This window comes from Manis javanica, chromosome 11 (assembly GCF_040802235.1).
Source record: "Manis javanica isolate MJ-LG chromosome 11, MJ_LKY, whole genome shotgun sequence".
In the NCBI taxonomy this organism is placed as follows: domain Eukaryota; kingdom Metazoa; phylum Chordata; class Mammalia; order Pholidota; family Manidae; genus Manis; species Manis javanica.
The window spans coordinates 54,807,773-54,826,804 of record NC_133166.1 but is presented as its reverse complement, the minus strand read 5'-3'; the positions used below and the strand labels follow the sequence as shown (position 1 = coordinate 54,826,804).

The 19,032-nt window shown below is 46.3% G+C and overlaps 1 long non-coding RNA gene across 1 annotated transcript; it reads left to right on the top strand.

Annotated features, from left to right (window-relative positions):
* Positions 1–1,224: 1,224 nt before the first annotated feature.
* LOC118972582 (uncharacterized) lies at positions 1,225–18,803 on the top strand. Its single transcript, XR_012122423.1, has 3 exons — positions 1,225–1,349; positions 15,786–15,910; positions 17,958–18,803. It is a non-coding gene; the product is annotated as an uncharacterized lncRNA (long non-coding RNA).
* The last annotated feature ends 229 nt before the right edge of the window (positions 18,804–19,032 follow it).

Below are 19,032 nucleotides of genomic sequence, written 5' to 3'. Positions count from 1 at the left end.
GTGTGGCAGTGCCTGCATAGAGAGGAGACGTGTGTAGGTGACAGCAAGCCCTGCCCTGATGCTTTCTATGTCCCAGCTCACTTGGAATAGGAGAGCTTCCAAACACCATCCCCTCTTCCAAACACAGAAGCAGTATCTTATTAAGCCCTTTCTCCTTCAACCCTTGGTTGATAAGCAAGAGGCGCTTTTCTCCTCAGGTAGTTGGGAAGCTGGTAGCAACTCCCCGGACATGGCTCTGGGTCTCTGCCCAGCCACTCCTTGCCCCTTTCTGGCAGGATCACTGAGAAGCAGCCCACATTCCTCAGCCCCGAGTGTTGGGCCTGCTCCTCGGTGCCCTCCCAGGCTGGGTTAGGATGTGTCTTTTTTACAGCAGGCTCTCCAAGCCCCCCTCTAGCCAGTGCTCAGAGCTTCTGTCCCGCCTCTCACTCCCACATCAGCCTCTGGACTAGGATTGCGTGTTAAGGGCTAGGGCAGGCTCTGTCTTGTCTTTCTGTCTAATTGATCCCCAAGAGGATGTCTTACTCATACTGTTTGGGCTTCTGTGTGGCTGGGAGGGTGGGGAGCTAGCAGAGAAGGTGCAGCAGGCCTGGTAAAGGGCTAATAGCTTGAGTTCCACGGTTGAAATTCCTCTACCACTTCCTGGCTGTGGGACCCTGAGCAAGTTATTCAACCTTTCTGTACCTCTGTTATCTAACAAGCAAAACTGGAGAGAGCACAGATCTCATACGGTTAATGTGAGGATTCAAGGAGACAGTGTGTGCAAAGGGCCTGTGATAGTACTGGGCATATAAATAGTGCTCAGCACACAGTATTAATGGACTGTTATTTCTCTCCCTTTCAGCAACATGGCTTAAAGTGCCTCCAGAATGTGACAGAAGCTTTTTCCACATGCTTCTGTAATGTTCTGTACCACAATGAGTCCTTGATTTACCCAGTATGTACAGACTGCCTACTAAGTGCTGGGCACTGTTTTAGACCTGGAGAATGCAAGGATCTCATCATCAAGGGGAGGCAGGAGAGAAACATATGAATAGATTATACACTGCAGCCAGAGCCTGAGTGCTTTGAGACCTGCGAGTAGTGGGGAGGGATCGTCCCCAGTCCTGGTCAGAGTGTGTATAGGGGGAAGGCAGGGGGCAGGGAAGACCTGCTGAGGGAGGTAACCTTGAACTGGATCCCAAGTCACACACAGGACTCAGCAGGAGTAGGAAGAGCACCCCAGGCAGCAGGAGCAGTGCTGAAGGCTCAGCCCCATGGACCCCATCCGCATGGCCACCTCCCCGAGCTTCCATAAACACCCAGCACAGGGCCAGGCTTGGTGCCCCGGTGCTGGTCCAAGCGGGAAGCGGGTAAGTTCCTTTTAGAATGTAACACTGCAGCGGCTGCCAGGACTGCGCAGGACAGGAGAGACTGCTAATGCCCCAGCTGGGAGGGAGTGAAGGGAAAGTGAAAGTGCTGGGTCAGGGCCAGGACCTCTCCTTCCCAAGGGTGTTTCAGAGCAACTCCACCCTGAACCAAGCGAACTTGCTGCTGACCGCCAAGGTGGCCCCATAGGAGAGCAAGAAGGGACAATATTAAGGCCAAACTACCCAAGCCCCACGTGGAGGGGAAGGAACCAGCCAGGCCTGACAGGGAGAAGAAAGAGAATTCGTCTGGGGAGGTACTATCCTCACAGGTCTTGGCCCGGGAACTCCTTCCTGAAGCCTCTTATTGTGGGAAAACCTCCCTTGCTTCCCCTGCAAGAACTAGAGAGTGTGGCAGGGGGACTAATTAGACTCCCATTGGACACCAGCACTGACTAACGCCTGTGGCCCCAGCACGCCCTCCTTCTCCAATCTTCTCTCTCAGTGGAGCCAGGCTCTCAGCCTCCTCCTGCTCGGCGCAGGCAGTGCTCACGGATCCACACCAGCAGCAGGATGTGGCTCTGGCGAGGAGGGAGCTCTGGCCTGGGCAGCAGAGGCCCTGGTTCCTAGTCATCTTTGCCCTGAGCCAGCACTGTGGCCTTGGGCAAACTACCCTCCCTGGCCTACTGCTTTCTTATCCACATAGTGAGACCACACACTTCCTTTCCCCTAGAGTTTGCTGGTAGGAATTAATATGATGTGACAAAACATGAAATGCTTTCAGGTTGTGTTTTTTTTTAACTTCTTTGCTAAGTAGGAAATCTCTGGAGGTGGGGAATTTGTTCACTGCTGCATGCAGACATTGAGCACACCTAGCGGGACAGGAGATGGTCCTGCCTGAGATGGCAGGAATGGTAAAGAGATTTCAGATTTCCCCTTGACCGGCTCCAGCATTAGGATCAGCTGCAGTGGCTAGAGCAGCCAGAGCTATGAAAGAGCACAATGCTGAGCAACGTGGCCCTCACTTCCTCCGTCTGCCCTGCCCCCTGGACAAGTTGTTGTAATGGCTCCCCAGGAGCCACTTTGCCTTCATCCTGTGAACAGAACTTCATTTCAGTCTGAGTTGGCAAAGTTTAGAGGCAAAAGATACATTTCTCACCACCTTTGCATCTAGAGTAGCCATGGGACACAGTTGTGGCCAAAAAGATAAGAAAGCAATGGATTGAGATTCTGGAAAACCTCCAACAGGTTCACTTGACATTTTGCCATCTGCTCTTCCTCTTCTTACTGTGTGAAATGTAGAACTGATGCCTGTGACTCTAAGAGCCTTTTTGCAATCATGAGGACAAGATCTATGCGCTAAGAATGACTGGGCAAAGACCCTGATGGCATCTTTGAGCTCCCATAGAACCACCTACTTCTGGAAATAAATTCTTAGTTGTTAAAGCCACTGTTCTTTGTCCAGGGAGAGGTTAAGGTGGAAAATGGAGTCCACTATTCATAGACAAGTACAGTTATAACCAGTACACATTTTCCTCCATAGACTAGATCAGTGCCACCCTGGGCATCCTCTAGGACCCCCCAGAGGATGGATCACACTGCACTCTACGAACCAATTATTCATATACAACCTCTACCAGGCTGCAAGCTCAGGGGGGATGGGCCAATGCATTCTGGGCTGGTCACTAGGGCATCCCCAGAGTATGAGTTTCTAGAAAACATCAGCTTCTCTGTATATTTTTTTCTGGAATCAAGGAATGAAAGGACATTTTAGATTCTGATTCCAGGAGCTGTAGCTGACTGGCCTTACATCTAGGAGCCATCATCTCTGGCCAGTTTTGAAACCTCTGTTGACACATCTTTGAAAAAATCAGCTTTTAAGATGGTTTGCCTAAAATACCCAAAGCCTTGTAAATAACTATCCTGACCTCCCACAGAACCTCTGCCTTTCCTAACCACCCCCAGCCCATCATTGCTGCCCTCAACTTGCCACTACAGAACCCAGAAGGCAGCTCCCACGAACCCTGGGGCAGATTTCTGATGCCAGCACAGCCGAGAAATGGCACATCCCACAGCATATGGAGAGTTTGGTTGAACAGACCTAAACGTGTTTATGAAAACATTCACAGACATTTGTCAGGTTGTTTTCCCATCTTGAATATCTCAGTTATTTCTAGGCTTGCAAAGTCACTTTCTTCATGCCTCTGGGGGGTTCTAACAGTCTTCTCCTCATTTTCCATTTAGTGTAACTTTCTCCTCAAGACCTGCTATTTTCACTATGGCCCCAAACATTCACATTTTCTGTACTCAAGTTACTCAACTTGGATAACTAACTATATAACTACCCATACAACTTCATTCACCTTCTTTCTGAAACACATGGTAAGTCCATGTATTACTAATGAGAATGCAAAGTCCATATATTTCTAAGAAGCTTGGAGTTCACTTGCTCAAGATGTTTGTTGACAGTCAATTGAAGAAAATCACAGGAGAAATGGCAGGGCTGCCTACTAAAGCCCCCTGTTTCTTCTTTCTGGGTTCACACCCTCTCATGAAGCTTGGTGGGGGCCACACAAGCTAAGATCCTTATTCTCCTGCTGCATCCCACCAGCTGGAGAGGGAGAACCCAGAGGACATCCAGGAGGATGGAGCCACAGTTTGGAAGGAGCTTGGGCCACCTGAGTGGCTGCCTGAAGCAGAGATCTGCAGATCTGCACCAGGCTGTTACAGGAGCAAGAAATACATTTTATGGTAAAAACCAGTGGAACAAGGAAGCTTATCTGTTCTAGCAGCTAGCATTATTTACAGGTTACCTTTTACTATGCAAAGAACTTTTTTAGTGTCTCCATTCTAAAATGCTGTCACGGTTTGCTTTGTATTAGACCTATTTACAGTCCACGGCTATACTGACTGTGAATGTTTAGATCAATCACTCTCAACCTTGGCCTCTCAACAGAAGTAACTGGAGAGCTTTTAAAATCTCCCAGCGCCTGGGTCTTACCCCCAGAGGTTGTGATTCAATTGGTCAGTGGTGGGACTCAGCTGTTGCTATTCTGAAAGAGTGTCCCAGGTGATTCTAAAGAGCAGCCAAAATGAAGAGCCACTGTCCTAGAGCAAGTGTTCTCAAACTTGAGTGCACCAGAACACATGAGACACTTGTTCAAACAGGGGTTTCTGGGTTCCACTCCAAGAGTTTCTGATTCAGTAGATCTGGGTGCAGCCTGAGAATTTTCATTTCTAGTATATTCCCCAATGAGGCTGTTGCTGCTGGTTGGGGTGGGGTCATACTCTGAGAACTGCTGGTTCAGACTTTTAAAACCCCTGTAGTGATAGCAACAGTCACTGGTGTCATACTTAGAAGACAAGAGTCATTCAATATTTGAGTGTATGTGTGAATTGAAAATGGAGACACACAGGCCTTTATACTTGATAAGGTGACTCTTTACTTTGTTTAGATCCAGCTGAATTTGTTTCAGTGTGCAATCCAATCAGCACACTCTATATCGAACAGGAAGAGGAGAGAATGTTTGGGCAAGTTGGGTTCGAGCTGGCATGTGGTCACAGACATTTATTGAGTGCCTTGCACGGACATGAAATTGTAGATTTCTCCCTGTTTTTATAATTTATTGAGGTGATATTTCTAGGAGATGGAGGGACTTCCAGAGATCTGTGACTGAGCAATGGAACTCAGTGAGATAGAGGCAGGTGGGTAATGGTAGGAGGAATGACCTAAAATATCAACACACACACACACACACACACATTGGAACTATAGGGAAAGTGGGAGAATTGGATTTGGTATCTTAAGGCTGCACAATATAAATGGTGGGCAAGTAAGAAGATCTGAGGGCCCTACTGCTATCACCTTTGTCACTTCTGGACCTTCTGGAGCTCCTCTGTTCCCACAGAAGGAGGACAGGCCTGCATTTGGGGCTCTAAGGGGGGTGCCTTCCATAGCCTACCATCTTCTTCCACACAGGCAGGCCTCATTAACCCATAATTTTATATTTGTGATATGTAGAAATATATACACACACACACATATACCTGTAGGCACACAAATATATAAATGATTCACAAGGCACTTTGCACTGAGCATTGCTGCCACTGTTTATTTTACTCTTATTAACTCCACTATTAATTCTACTAATAATTTTATAAAGTACTTATTTAACTGCAAAGGGCTATTCATGAAAACCTCCCTCTCACTTGAGGATGCTTATTACAAACTATAGAAACTGAACCCAACTATTATAGCAATCAGTGAATCGATCTATAAGGAGGGGACAGGGGATTTAAAAAGCATTGACTGGATCACAGAACTCAGACCAACAAACCAGGGTTAGAATCTACATAGTCAAGCCCATCCAAAATCATGCCCAGACTGGTCCCAAGCAGACCTCTCTACTGCCAGTGCTGGGCACATGCTTCTACTTCTGCTAGGCATGGATGGTTGTGCTACAACAGGGACACTGCCATCTGAGGACATGGATGAAGCTGCCCTTTGTGGCTGCCATCATTGCTACAAGGATGCCTGTTTCATTGCCCCTTTAGTCCTCTCTTTGGTAGGTGGCTGGCATAAGCGTGTCTGCTCAGTGCTGCGTAAGTCACATGCAAATGCTCTTGCTGCAAGGGAGCCTGGAAAATTGTTTCTCCCTGCCACCAAGAGTCGTAAGGTGGGAAATTCTCCAAATATAGCAAAGAATGCTGGGAAGTCAAACAGGATGATAAGTGTCCATTTTGCTTGTTTCAGGAAATTAAACATTATACAATTTTCATTGTTTAAAAATTCTACTTTTCAGGTTGAATTCAGTCATACAGATAATTTTTAAATAATGAATTTGTTTGCTAGCTTTGAAAGAAAGCACATGTTTCCTTGGCATAAAAAGTGCTTTCTCAAAGTCTCTGGCTCTTGAGCAGCCAGAAAATTGATTCCATGGCTCTGAGCAGTTCAATAAGAAGCTGACATGTGCATGGTGGGTGGCTATAGAAACACGAGACCTTTTCTAAAGTAACTGAATTTTAGCTCATTTTATGTGTACTTCTGTAGACTCACTCTCTCCATTTGTTAGGGTTTTGGCACAAAAGAGATGTCCACTCAAGAGAATGATTGAAGAGAGAGAGCTTAAGGAAGGACTAATAATAATCTTCTTAGGGAAAGGAAGACAGCGAAGCACCCTGGGCTCCTAAGGGCAGGACACTGTTGTGATGATTAGGTCTGAAAGGGCAAACGAAAGCAGCAGACATGGGACTCCAGAGCTGTGAAAGAGTGAGAAGATGCTGGTAACACACTGCACCATAGACCTTCAGTCCACCTGACTTTAGCACCATGTGGTGGACAGTTCTATGCACTTGATCAGGGTCCCAGTTCAAGAGCACAGGGAGACCATACGAATTTCTGTGCTGTGCTGCTTGGCACTTACTCCAAGGCTGCAGAAGACCACTCAGCTAACACAGAAATGCATGGAATTGGTGTTTCCAGGAGCAACTTCAATCAGTAGTGAACAGGAGTCAATGGATAAATGGCCAAACTCCTCAGCCTCCGTGGAAATTTGTGAGGTACATGCTCCTCTGAGAGTAGCCCAAATGTCTGAGCCCCAGTTGTCCATGGCAATAACCAGATTATTAATAAACACTCTATTGGCTTTTCTCCCTTCCTTCTGCTTCTTGTTATCAACTCCCAGGCAAACCACCAACACTCAACACTCTTTTCTCAGGTGCTGCTTTCAGAGGAACTCAAACGAAGACACAGAAAACCAATGTTTGACAGAGACACAATCACTGCCAACCTGCAACTTGACATAAAGGGAAGTAGGAGAATAAATAACCTATTTACCTATTTCCACTTTATGATGTCCTGCCAGGCCTCTGGGAAGCCAGCAGTGAGAAAACCCAGTTGATGTGGTCTGTAAGGATCAGTCTTACAGGGCACAGAAAAAGAAAGACAGAGAAGGGCTGAGTGTGGATTGGGAGAGGCAAATAAAAAGTATTCATCTCAATCCAACCCTTTATCCACCCGCATCTTCAAAGTCCTTCAACTATTACATTGTTTCAGAGTGATAATTCTGTTGTACAGAATATGCAAAATGTAAAACTTTAGTCACCACCAGAATTCTTATAAGGTATTGGAGGGAAGCAGAGGCAAAGAAACAATTGATATAAAATAAAACTTCTAAAGACCCCATTCTATACTTTACCTTGTTATCCTAAGGTGGTAACTCTAGTTCCATCTACCCCTCTCTGAGGCTTTCCATATCCTCTGCCAGCATCATGGTTGGATGAGGTCCTTTACCTGTTGTGACCCAAACCTTCATTATCACCCACAAGATATCAGAGTACTGGGTGGCACTTTCTCCATTTGGATGCTATAGTTTTCTAATGATCAAGACTAAAAGACAGAATATGTTAGATATCCCTGGGCTTCTATATTTGGAATCTCCCAAGTTCCAAACAGTCCTTCCAGTCCCCAAGTCAAGCAGGACTCCAGTTTCCCCTTAGTAACACAGTGACTCCTCTCTACTGGTTCAGGTAAAGAAGGCTCCCATAACAGCCAACAGCAAGCTCAGCTTATAATTTATTGGAACCATGGCTGCGATTCCATGGGGGAAGCATTCTACCCTCAGGCACTAGGACCTCCCAACCCATTAAGATCAAGAACAGAGAGAAGGAAGGCAAATTTTTTCTAAGCAGGTTATTTCTTGTAATGGGGAAGACACTTCTACATTCACCCCTGGTTTTCCAGACCTGTGCATTCTTCAGGTGGAGGAGATGGTACCGTATGGCTGTTAGTCACATACTGCAGACCGTAGGATAGCACCCTAACCTCACAGGGTGTTGTCTGCCAGGTAGAACCATAAATGAGGCATCAGCAGGGCCTCTTACTGTTATTTCCAGTATGATAAGCAACCTCTAAAATGGCTGTCAATGATCCCTGCTTCCAGGTATTCATGCCTTTGTGTATTCCCCTTTCCTTGAATACGAGCTGGACCTACTGCCTTGCTTTTAATGAATAGAATACAGCAAAAGTGATGGGCTGTCACTTTAAAGATTAGTTACAAAAAGACTCTAGCTTCTGTCTTGCATGCTCTCTCCTTCTCTCCTGTTTGCTTGCTCTATTGTGAGCTGCTCTCTGGGGAGGTCCACATGGTAAGAAACTGTTATCTACATGGTAAGAAATTGTTATCTCCAGCCAATAGCCAGCCAGGACCTGCAGTCAGCCAGCAACCCTGTGGGTGAGTGAATCCTCCCCTGGTCAAGTCTTGACATGATTACAGCCTTGGCCAATATCTTGCTTATAGCTTTGTGAGAGACCCTAAGAGCTCAGCTAAGCCATGCCCATATTCCTGGCCTATGGAAATTGGGAGATAATATTTGTTTTAAGATGCTATATTTGGGGTAATTTGTTATGCAATAGTAGATAGAAAATATGTCTGTCCAGCTCCTTCTGGATAATAGGGTAAGTGGAAACACTAGTGAATTCTGTAATCATGAACTGCGTGCTATACTTTTGTTGTTGCATATATACTTTTGTTTTGTTTCCTTGTTTGGAGCCAATGTTGCATGGAACACCACTGTAATGAATTAAGCTCTGTATATGTTCCCAAAAGATAGGGTTGGCAAAAACAGTGAGCATAAAGAAAGCAAATTCTGTAAATGAAATGAGTATTTTTCCCTATGAGGACACCCTACCTTCTCCATAATAATAGGGATCCAATACAATCATCCTTCCATCCAGGGCCTGGCTGGTCCCTGGAGGCAGGGTGTCATATTAGAGGCTTATATTGGCTTCTTTTTTTGGGGCAGTGCAGTCTTGGCAATGGTGAGGGTCAGATCAAAGCAGACACGGCAAGGGGACATCTTTGTTGTTGGGTCCATGCCTGCCATCCGCCCTGCTGCCATAAGCACTCTCCATAAACACATGGAGCAGACACAGGGCCATCTGGAAGAAAGACTGACATCCCTCAGATAGATCTTGTCCATTTGATTATTTGGAGCCTCATCTGCAGTAAATGACCTCAGTGATAGGACACAGATTTGGTCACACTTTGTGCCTATTCCCAGAGATCTACCCACATACCTCTCCTCAACCTCCTTGGCACTAATCTTCCAGTCTTGCTCTTTCCAAGTCCTTAGCCTGCCAAAATTTCTACCCACTTGGAGGATTTCCCATCACCACTCTTTTAGGGCCACCCTGGAGTAAGCCTGTAATAGTGGCCATCCACTTCTGGTTGGTGCCTGGATACCACGTAGATCCACCCATACACCTGATCTGTCATTGTCTTCTTTAACCAGCCATGAGACACTTCCATGAAGCCATAGGTGTATTGCAAAGAGAAGAAGGAAGTGCTGTGGGGGTCTGGGCCATTTGTTTATTCAGGGTACTTATTTTATGCATTTCTGACCACAGAGTCTTGCTGCCTTTCTATCTGCATTCTCAGTTGGGTATTCAAAGCTTTTAATGCACACAATCTTTATAATCACCATTGTCACCAGACTGACTAAGAACCACAGGCATTGATCTCAAAACAGTACCCTCCACGTGCATGCTAGCCCATCTCCTGCCACAGCTGGTGATGATATAAGTAATCATGAGGCCACTACAAACCACAGTAACCAATGGCCCACCTCCCACAAGATAGTTAAATGTGTGCTTAAAAAAATGTGTCTGCAACCCTACCAAAAAATCCCATTTTGAAGGTCTGTTTCTGTGGGCTGCTTCTGGTAGCATTTCCTGTCAGTCTCCTGGAAGGAAACAAAATGCACTCTGATGAAGGGGTTTGAAGAGAAGCTAAAGAGGCCACTAGTTACAAATGTGTGCTTGGGTTAGTGAAGCACTCTGGAGTTGACAAAGGAGGAAGCCACCACCACTAGTGATCTAAGGAGAACTGGGTAGCCCTCAGAACCTAGTGGGGCCCCAGGCTCTAAGGGAGATGCGGCTTTTGTAGAGGAGCACAACCATTGTCAACCTGAGGCCTGGCAGTGGACAGCTGGGGAAATAAACACCCTCTCATCTCACTCTCCATTCCCTGCCCTTACCTGCTATTGGCCTTTGACCATAATCAGAGCATAGAAGAGAATGGCGATGTGGTGCATAGATATCAGCCTGCCGGACATTTGGGAAAAGGTGGCAGGTGGATCTGGAGGGGCAGACAGAGACCATTCGGCATGCACCTAATCCCACAGCATGTACCTCATCCTTCCAAGAAGGTAGGAATGGAGTTGGCCTGAAGGCCAGGAGCTCCATGTCGATTGCCATCTCTGTTGAGTCTTCAGTTTCCTCATCTGCTAAAGGAGACATCGGATATGTTTCCATGCTTGCCAAGCTGTCTTAGTACCAGGGGGGAGGTGGGCACAGGCAGGAGAGTGCAGGGAATGGATAAAACTGTGGTGTGATATCAATCTTGATTTTTGCTTGGAGATTTGAAAAAATTGTCATTATTTTCTTTAAAAATCTACTATGAAATAGAATTCGAACACAAATATTCTAATGAATTTTTGAAATAAAATGGATTTAAGGAAGTGAAATTTAAGTATCATCCCCATTCCCTGCTGGGGAAATATATTGCTTTCCCTTGCCCCTAGGTGGGCTTCAACACAGAAGTTTGAGAAGCACTAAATGATTATGAAGAGTGTCTCTGTCATTCAGAGCTTCTTAGATTCAAATTTCTGGCCCCTGAGTGCCATCCCCTGAGAGCTTGGGTTATTTTTCAAACAGCAAAGCTCAACTTGGGAAGTTATGAAATTCTTCCAAAAATGTGTTTGAGCTAGTGAGTCCATCACACCTCACAGCCCCACCCAGAAATATCTGAGAGGAGTGCAATGTTGCCCTTTGGGGAACCTCCCAGGGGTGAGCTTCTCCCTGGAGGGCTGCTGGCTTCACTGGGTGTGAGAGCTGGCTAAAAAGTGTAGGAAAGGTGAAAGGCAAGAAGACACTGGAAGCTGTGGGTGTCGGAGCCGAATAAGGAAGGGGGAAACGGGGAAGACATGGGAGCAAGGAGAGCTTGACAATTGGTGTTGGGGTGTGTGACTGCAGAGGTGGTGAGACTTTTCATAGAATCTGTAGGATTTTGTTTTTGCTGCAATAGAGCAAAAGGAAATAGTCGTGAATCCATTCAGGCTACCGTAATGTATTAGCTCTGTTTCGGGCTCTGTATTAAGAACTAAGGAAAGCACCCAGATGAAGACAGATGAGACCTTTGCCTTCATTGGCACTTATATTCGAGTTGGGGGAGAAACAGAAAACCAGGAAGCAGATTGATTCCTCAATCCAGATCCTGGTAGGTGCTGTGAATAAAATACTAGGAGACAGGCTGGGTCAAGCAAACTGATCCTGGCAAGGGCCAGATGGTGCATAGTTTCCTTTTGTGGCCTGTATGGTCTCTGCTGCTACTACTCAGACACAGTGCCCAACTCTGCTGTTGTAGCACAAAGGCAGTCATAGGCAGTATGCAAATAAATGGCCGAACCGAAACTTGATCCTGGATCCACGATTTGCCAAGTCCTGGGATAAGACAAGCCGGAGGGAGTGTGGAGGTTGTCAAGCAAGGTAACCTGGGGGCCTGAAAGGGTGGACCATGTGAGGGCTGGAAGAAGAGCACCCCAGAAAGGACAAGGAGCACTCGTGAAAGCACTGGGATGAAGGGACACAGCACGTTCCAGGGATGGGGTGAAGGCTGGTGCATCTGGAGTGTATTAAACAGAGTGAAAGAGGCATGAGGTGATGTCACCAAGGTAGGATGCCTCTGAGTCTGGAGTATTTCTAAGTATGACAGGAAACCACTGGAGGATTTCAAGCAGAATGATGATCAGAGAGGCCTGTTTCTTGTCAGAGAAAGGAAAGAAAATAGCAATTTCTTGTTAACAGAGCACCTGGCCAGTGCTTAGCACAAGGAAGTAACTAGTATCTCTGTATGTATTGGTTCATAGGCACTGTGCCTCCAAAGGGTCGTCAAATTGAGGGATAGAAGGGACCATAGAAACCAGCTAGCACATCACCCATATTTTACAGACAAGTAAATTGAAACCCAGAGAGGGTAAATGTTTTGCCCAAGATCACTCAGCAAGTCAGCAGCAGAGCTGGTACTGGAACCCAGAGGAGAGAATGTCAGCAGAGAAACTCAGCCTGATCACAAGGAAGGGCAGGATTATTCTGGATCCAGCATGGTGATGTCTGTTGGCTGTGTCAGTGAGGCCAGAGAGTTCTGGAGAGACACAAGCTGTGAGACAATCTGGAGCAGCAAAGAATTCTAGGTGCTCAGGAGCTGAGCAGTGGCCTGAGAGCTGCAGGGGGTGTTGGGCAGGAGCGTGCTCCCAGTGGCTGTCGGCTAACGAACCAGGGAGGGACACGGGACTCCATTGGGAGAGGCCAGAGGTCGGCAGAAGACAATGGCAAGCACCGAAAGAAAGCAACAAAGAATTGTTTATGAGAGCATTTGATAAGACCTCAAGAAAGCCCAGAAATACTTGAGTGACACTTTGAGAAGAGCCGAAGTATGTAACAGCAAGTGAAACCACTGAAACACGATGTATTGCTGTCAACTGCATCCCATTTTTGCTGCTCTGTCTGGTGTACTCTCAGGAAACATAAATCATGTTGCAGATTCATGTGAGAATATGCAGACCCATATCACTGCCCATTCAGCAAACACGCTGGAACCACCTTAAGTACCTATCTACTGCCTCTTCCAAAACATGGACTTTCCTTGGAGCTGGCATACATACATAGTATTAATGACTCCAGACTGTGCCCAAAGCAAGCACTGGCAAACGAGCCCACTGATCTGGGCAGGATGTGAGAGCCAGAAGGGTCACACCTTTTTTTGGAGCAGAGTAACGCTCGGCAGCAGAAGGGTCATGCTCAGGGTCTTGAGGTCAAGTCTCAGGAGATGGGGCTCCTCCACAAGGAGAGAAGCAAGGTTTCGCCGGATTTAGACCTGCTGGCCTGCAGCCAGAGCAGTCTTCCCCTCATTCTTGTGCTAGGGCACCAAGGCCTGGCTCTTGCATAGCAAAGCTACCTTTCTATTTTAAGGGGGGAAACTGCTCTGAAATGTACTTTCTCATTTTAGGGCTCTTGCCTGAGCTCTATTTCTAGTGCCTGACTGGATAACTCTCTCTCATTCCACATGTACATATTTGAAATCTGGCCAGCGGTTGCATAGACCACTCCCTGGAGAGGGTTTGCAAAAGAGAACTGGTTCCAAACAATGACAGGGTCATGCTTTCAGGAGAATGTCAGCATGCATTTTGTAGAGGAGATGTGCACTTCCACAGTGCCAACTCTACTACCTTCTGCCACAGGGAAATTGGAATAATGTTTGTTTCTCTCAAAGAGTAACTGCGGCCTTAGGGCTTTCTGCTAATAAAGATGATGAAACTTCAGGATGTATAAGTAAGAGAATTCAGAGTTCCAAGAAAAGAGTGCTAGCCTTTTCATGACTTTCTCTCATTGGGTTCCATTCCCAACAGAACTGTGGGCCGTGATAGACGAGGGGCTCAACTTTACTGTAAACAGAACTGAATGTGAGCCATGCTGAGTGGCCTGAATTCCTTTCACTACCTAGGATCTAAGCCTGCATGGGAAAGGGCTGGAGGGAAGCCATGGAAACCAACATCAGTTGAAACATTAGGAGATGATCTTCCACAGTGTGGCTGGTGACTAATGCAGTTAAGGGTGGGGGTCAGCTCCGTTGGCCCAATATGACAGTTATGTAGCTGCCATTGTTCAAAATGTTTCGAATGTGCTTTTGCTGCTCAGAGACAGAAACTGCTCTCTTTCTGGAAATAATGACTCACCTCCTCATCCTCTGGCCCATGCCTCTGGAGTGCGGAGAGCCTGGTTTTTCAAACTGGGATCAAATGGACTGAGACAGGTACACAGGGTTTAGGAAGATGGAGTGTATGTTTCTGGAACATTCATTTCACTAGTAGATTAATGAATAAAAAATAGTGTTAAGGTATTGAATGCACAGAGGATGCCTATTTGTGACCACTCAGATCTTCTCAGTGACTTTTCTTTCTTGGGAAAATGTCCTACATTGTGAGTGCTGCAAGAATTTGCTCAATCTTCCCTCATAGCTAGGCTGTGGGCTGTGTCCTGGGCCACGCCATGCAGGCCCACTCGCACAAGGCTGCACATTGGCAGAAAGACATGTGAGGTGGAGACCTGGAGAAATCCTGGTCTGGGCAGCACTGTGACAGAGGCACCGTCTCCCACATGCAACAGTGGCTGGGTCTCTGTGTCCAGTCCCCGTGGTATCAAAGTGGGGACAGGGCAGCTCTGCTTGGGGCCAGCTGCCATGTTTGTGCTCAAGGCCAGTACCACTGGGGATTCACTGGGACAGCCCCTGAGGGGTGGTTCAGGCATGTTTCCTGTATGTGGAGAGCATGACGCTCTGGTTCACCTACAAAATCTGCAGTTGCCCTTCAATTCTTATTCTGCCTGAGCTCCTGAGGATGTGCTCTGTTGTTGTCAACCAAGAGTTGTAACTACTACACGTGGATACTTTATGGAGCCGAATGCAACATTCATAGGAGTAGCAGAAATAAACAAGAGATGCCAGTGAAATTTCACATTCACATTTGTGTTGGGCACTTTAGGTTGAATCTTTTTTTTTTTTTGGTTGTTAGGGGCATTTTGGTGGAAATCCCTGGTGTAAGGTATAAGTCTAGAAAAAAAGAAATGAATGAGATAGAGGAGGAGGCAGGACAAAGGAAAATGAAGGCACAGAGAGACAAATATGCCAAAGAAATATGTGAGTACATAACTGCCTGCCTTAAATAGGCTGAGACACACATCGTCCCATGGGATCCTTGTGTCGGCATGGTGGCGGCGTCCGTTTTACAGATATGGAAGTTGAGGCTGCAGAGAGAGACCGTGGGACTTGTCCAAGAAGATAAAGGAGGAAGACAGCAGAGGCAAAAGTTGAGGCCAAGCTGTCTCTATCAAATCCAATGCTTTTCACACTCTGTCTCACAATGGGGCGTTGCTCTATTTCCTTATCTTGTTTTCCTGGAGAGTAAAGGAAACTGAAGCCAAAGAAACTGAGAAGAACCAGAGGGCATCTTTCTTATCCCTCCTTATCCAATGGCTTTGTTCACTACGACTTGTCCCCACCACCCAACCCACGCCAGGGACCAGGTTATTGCAGCCCAGTGGGACAGCCTGGCAGGTGACTCTGCCTGGGCCCTGAGGCCTCAGACGCTGAACCCTCTGTGCAGCCGGTGAGTGTAAACAGTCCTTGGCCAGAAGCGCTTTGGCTTCCAGGGTGCTGTCTTTGCTTTGGCTCCAGCAGCCGCTCTACTTCCTCCTCCCCTGCCCATCTCTCTCCTGCTGTCACATTGCTCTGGGCCTCACATACACGTGGGGCTTTGTCTGGAGTGACACATATTAAAAGGGGCCTGGAAGTGGGAACTGGGCTCTGAGAGAACATCTCCTTTTGGCAGCATGCACCATCACACGGCCTGTGTTCGCTTGAGGCAGGTCTGAGGGAAAGAAGAGGGACACCAGGCCCACTGCAGGTCTGTACCCAGAGCTTCTGGCCACGGGGACTTAGAGCCCAGCACTGCTGGTGAGTATAAAGGAGAAGCCGGAAAGGAAATGGGGGGAGTGGAACCCTCCAAAAGACTCCAGAACTGACTTGCTAATAATTATGGCTGTCATTTATTACCATAGGCCAGGCATTCTGTTGAGCATTTTACATACTTAATCTATCTTCACAAACCTGCAACACGTACAATTATTATTCCTATTTTTCAGGTGAAGACCCTGAAGGGTAAGGTATTTGCCCGAAGTCACGCCAGTGGAGAATGGTAGAGGAGGGATGTGAGAACAGGTCTTGCAGATTACAAAAGCCCTATTTGATTAAACAATTATTAACTTCTCAGGCTTTCGAGTTCTAGATGGCTCACAAACCAAGCAGACCTTCATAAACAGGTAGTACAGTGAATTTAAAATCTTTATCTCCCAGCAGTTGTCTGAGGATTGTGCATCTAAATCCAGGCTGAGCTCCCCAGTGGGTCTACCAAAGAGTCACCCATAGTGTTCATTGAATGCCCACTGGGAGCTCTGCCCCAGTCGCCAGTTCCTGCAGGCTTACCAATCCTGTCAATGGATTCACTGCATCCATACTGGATAAATACAAGAAACCTGACTGGCTGGATTTTCTTTATTTTGTTGGCCATACAATGCCAAGGACATATGGGCTGATACCATTTCAGCTTATTTTTCAAGCCAGGGTTAGAGTCTCCCACACCTCCAAACCCTGTATTGCTTTGCTAGAGAAGGTGAAGTCTCTTTTGGCAGTGTACTTGAGTTTCCTTCCTTCCACACCCCTCTTGACTCCATCCTTGTTCTGAGGATTATGTTTCCAACTTGTAGGGGAAGAGTAGAAATAGATACAGAGAAAATATGATTCTTTGTTTGTCAGAAAAGAAGAATGCCCACTCAGAATCACCTTCCTTAGCATCAGTTCAGCCCTTTGTCACTCAGGCAAGACAGAAAGAGGCAGTTGGAGGTGGATTCTCCATATAACACATGCAAGAGGCCTAGTTTATGGGTCTGTGACTAAATGCTACTATGGAGCCAGGGCATAAAACTTGACCACCAGGATTGCAAATATGTGGCCAAAACAGATTTAATCACAGCACTCCTCTGAGTCAGGATGCGGCCTCTCAAATGCTCGTCCAGAGAGTGCTCTCGGCAGCCATTACCAATCAGAGCTCGCAAGATAAAACCTATTTTTAAATGTGAACCAGTCTGTGGGTTCCTTAAGGGCAATGACCCTACCCGATGCATTTGTCTCCCCTCAACGTAACCTAATACAGTATAATCTGGATAGCCCTTAATGTTTGTTGAATAAATGAATGAATGAATGTAACTGTTTAGGCAGATGTGACTTTGCCCTCTTATTCTGGATACCCAGCTTGTGCTTTGTTCACATAGATCCCCTCATGCTGCTTTAGCTTTACAAGTTTCTACACTGATCTGAAAGCTGGGGAACTTGTACCCAGGTGTCCTACAGAGTTGTTAGTGAAATAATCCTTTCTACCTATACATTCCTTGCACTTTTATACGTAAAAGTCAGACAAGATCCACTGAGCCTAAGTCAGAAGCCCTATTAGAATGACAGACACTGTGGTGGATTTTCTCAGCCTCTGATCACTAAGTCTTTGTTCCCAGGCCAAGCTTCTCTGCTTGACTTATTCTTCCCTTGGGATGAGTTCTCTCCTCGGAGGCACCTTATGCAAACAGCCTTCTAACAGACCTGTGTCTTCACTTCCTCAGAGTTTCCTTGTCTTGACTGAATTCCAGCAGCGGATACAGATTATGCCTAATCTCCCTACCCCCATGTGTGGGAGCCCATATGTAGTGGTTAATTATTACTACATAACAAACCACCCAAAAATTTAGTGGCTTTAGGTAACAACCATGCTTTAATTCTTACAAGTCTACAGGTCAGCCGGGTGGTTCTGCTGGTGTGGGTTGGGGTTAGCTGATGTCAGCTATACTCACTCATGTGCCTGTGGTCAGCTTGTTAGGTGACTGGGGGTGGCTGGTCTAGGATGGCTTGCATGGGTGACTTGGCTCTCTTTCATGTGTCTCTGGCTTACTTCCAGCAGACTAACTTGGACATGTTCTCACCATGAAGGCCAGGGTCAAAGAGGGCAAGCAGAAATGGACAAGTGCTTTTCAAGCCTCTGTTGGGGTCAAAGCTGATTATATGAACCAATGAAGAATCAGTGTGGAAGACCACCACTGATGGGCTAGATACAAGGATGTGAAAACTGGAGCCAACAAAGAGAATGTAACCTTCACCGGTGGGAAACATTTGAAACAGTGCCTGGGCATGACTCTGATCCCCTGTATGATGGGAAAAGTTTCATATCAATGACAATAATACTTCAGAGTCTTGAGATCAAAGTCCTCAATTAAAATATTCTCTGGTGTTGAGTGGGTATTGGACAGTCTGCCAGATTTTCCTCAAGGATCCCAACAGATGAAACAAGAAGGAAGGACTTCCATAGATGGTCCAAATTGCTTTTAAGGTACCCAGTTCCTTCCTCTCTGTGCTGGGAGGTAATTTCTTTGTATCTACAGTGGTAGACAACTGACTTCCTGTCACTCCCTGTGTTTTGGCTCTTGTACCAAGCATGGCATCCCATTACTTGCTTCGATATCCAGATCAGCTGTCATCTGGTGGTTTTGATGCTGTAAGTGTCAAGAGTGGGCCTGAGAATTCATTTTTTATGATTCCAGAAGCTTATTTCCTATTTGGTTCTAGCTGCAACTCTTAAGCCAAAGCAAGTTCTCAACTTCAACAGGGAAAACATTCAAAAGCCCGCACTGATTATGACTTTCTAAAAGTTTAAGTCCCTTCACTCCCACCATGGACTAGTTGAGTCCTGTCAGAGATTTGATCATTCTCATGGGCTGGACTGAAAGGCCTCATAAGGATTATTGAATGTAGCAGATTATAAATTGACAATCACCTATAGGGAATAATCTCAACTGTACCAATCTGAAAAAAGCAGGGTTTTTTTTTTTTTTGCAATTTTTTCACTTTCTGGTGAGGTCTCTGCATTGGGGATAAGGAACAGGGTTTAAAATTCTTCAGTTCCTTGGGTGAACAGACACATGACAGACCCCCATTTTTTATATGTTGTACCCAAGAAAAAAGTCTGAATCAATTCT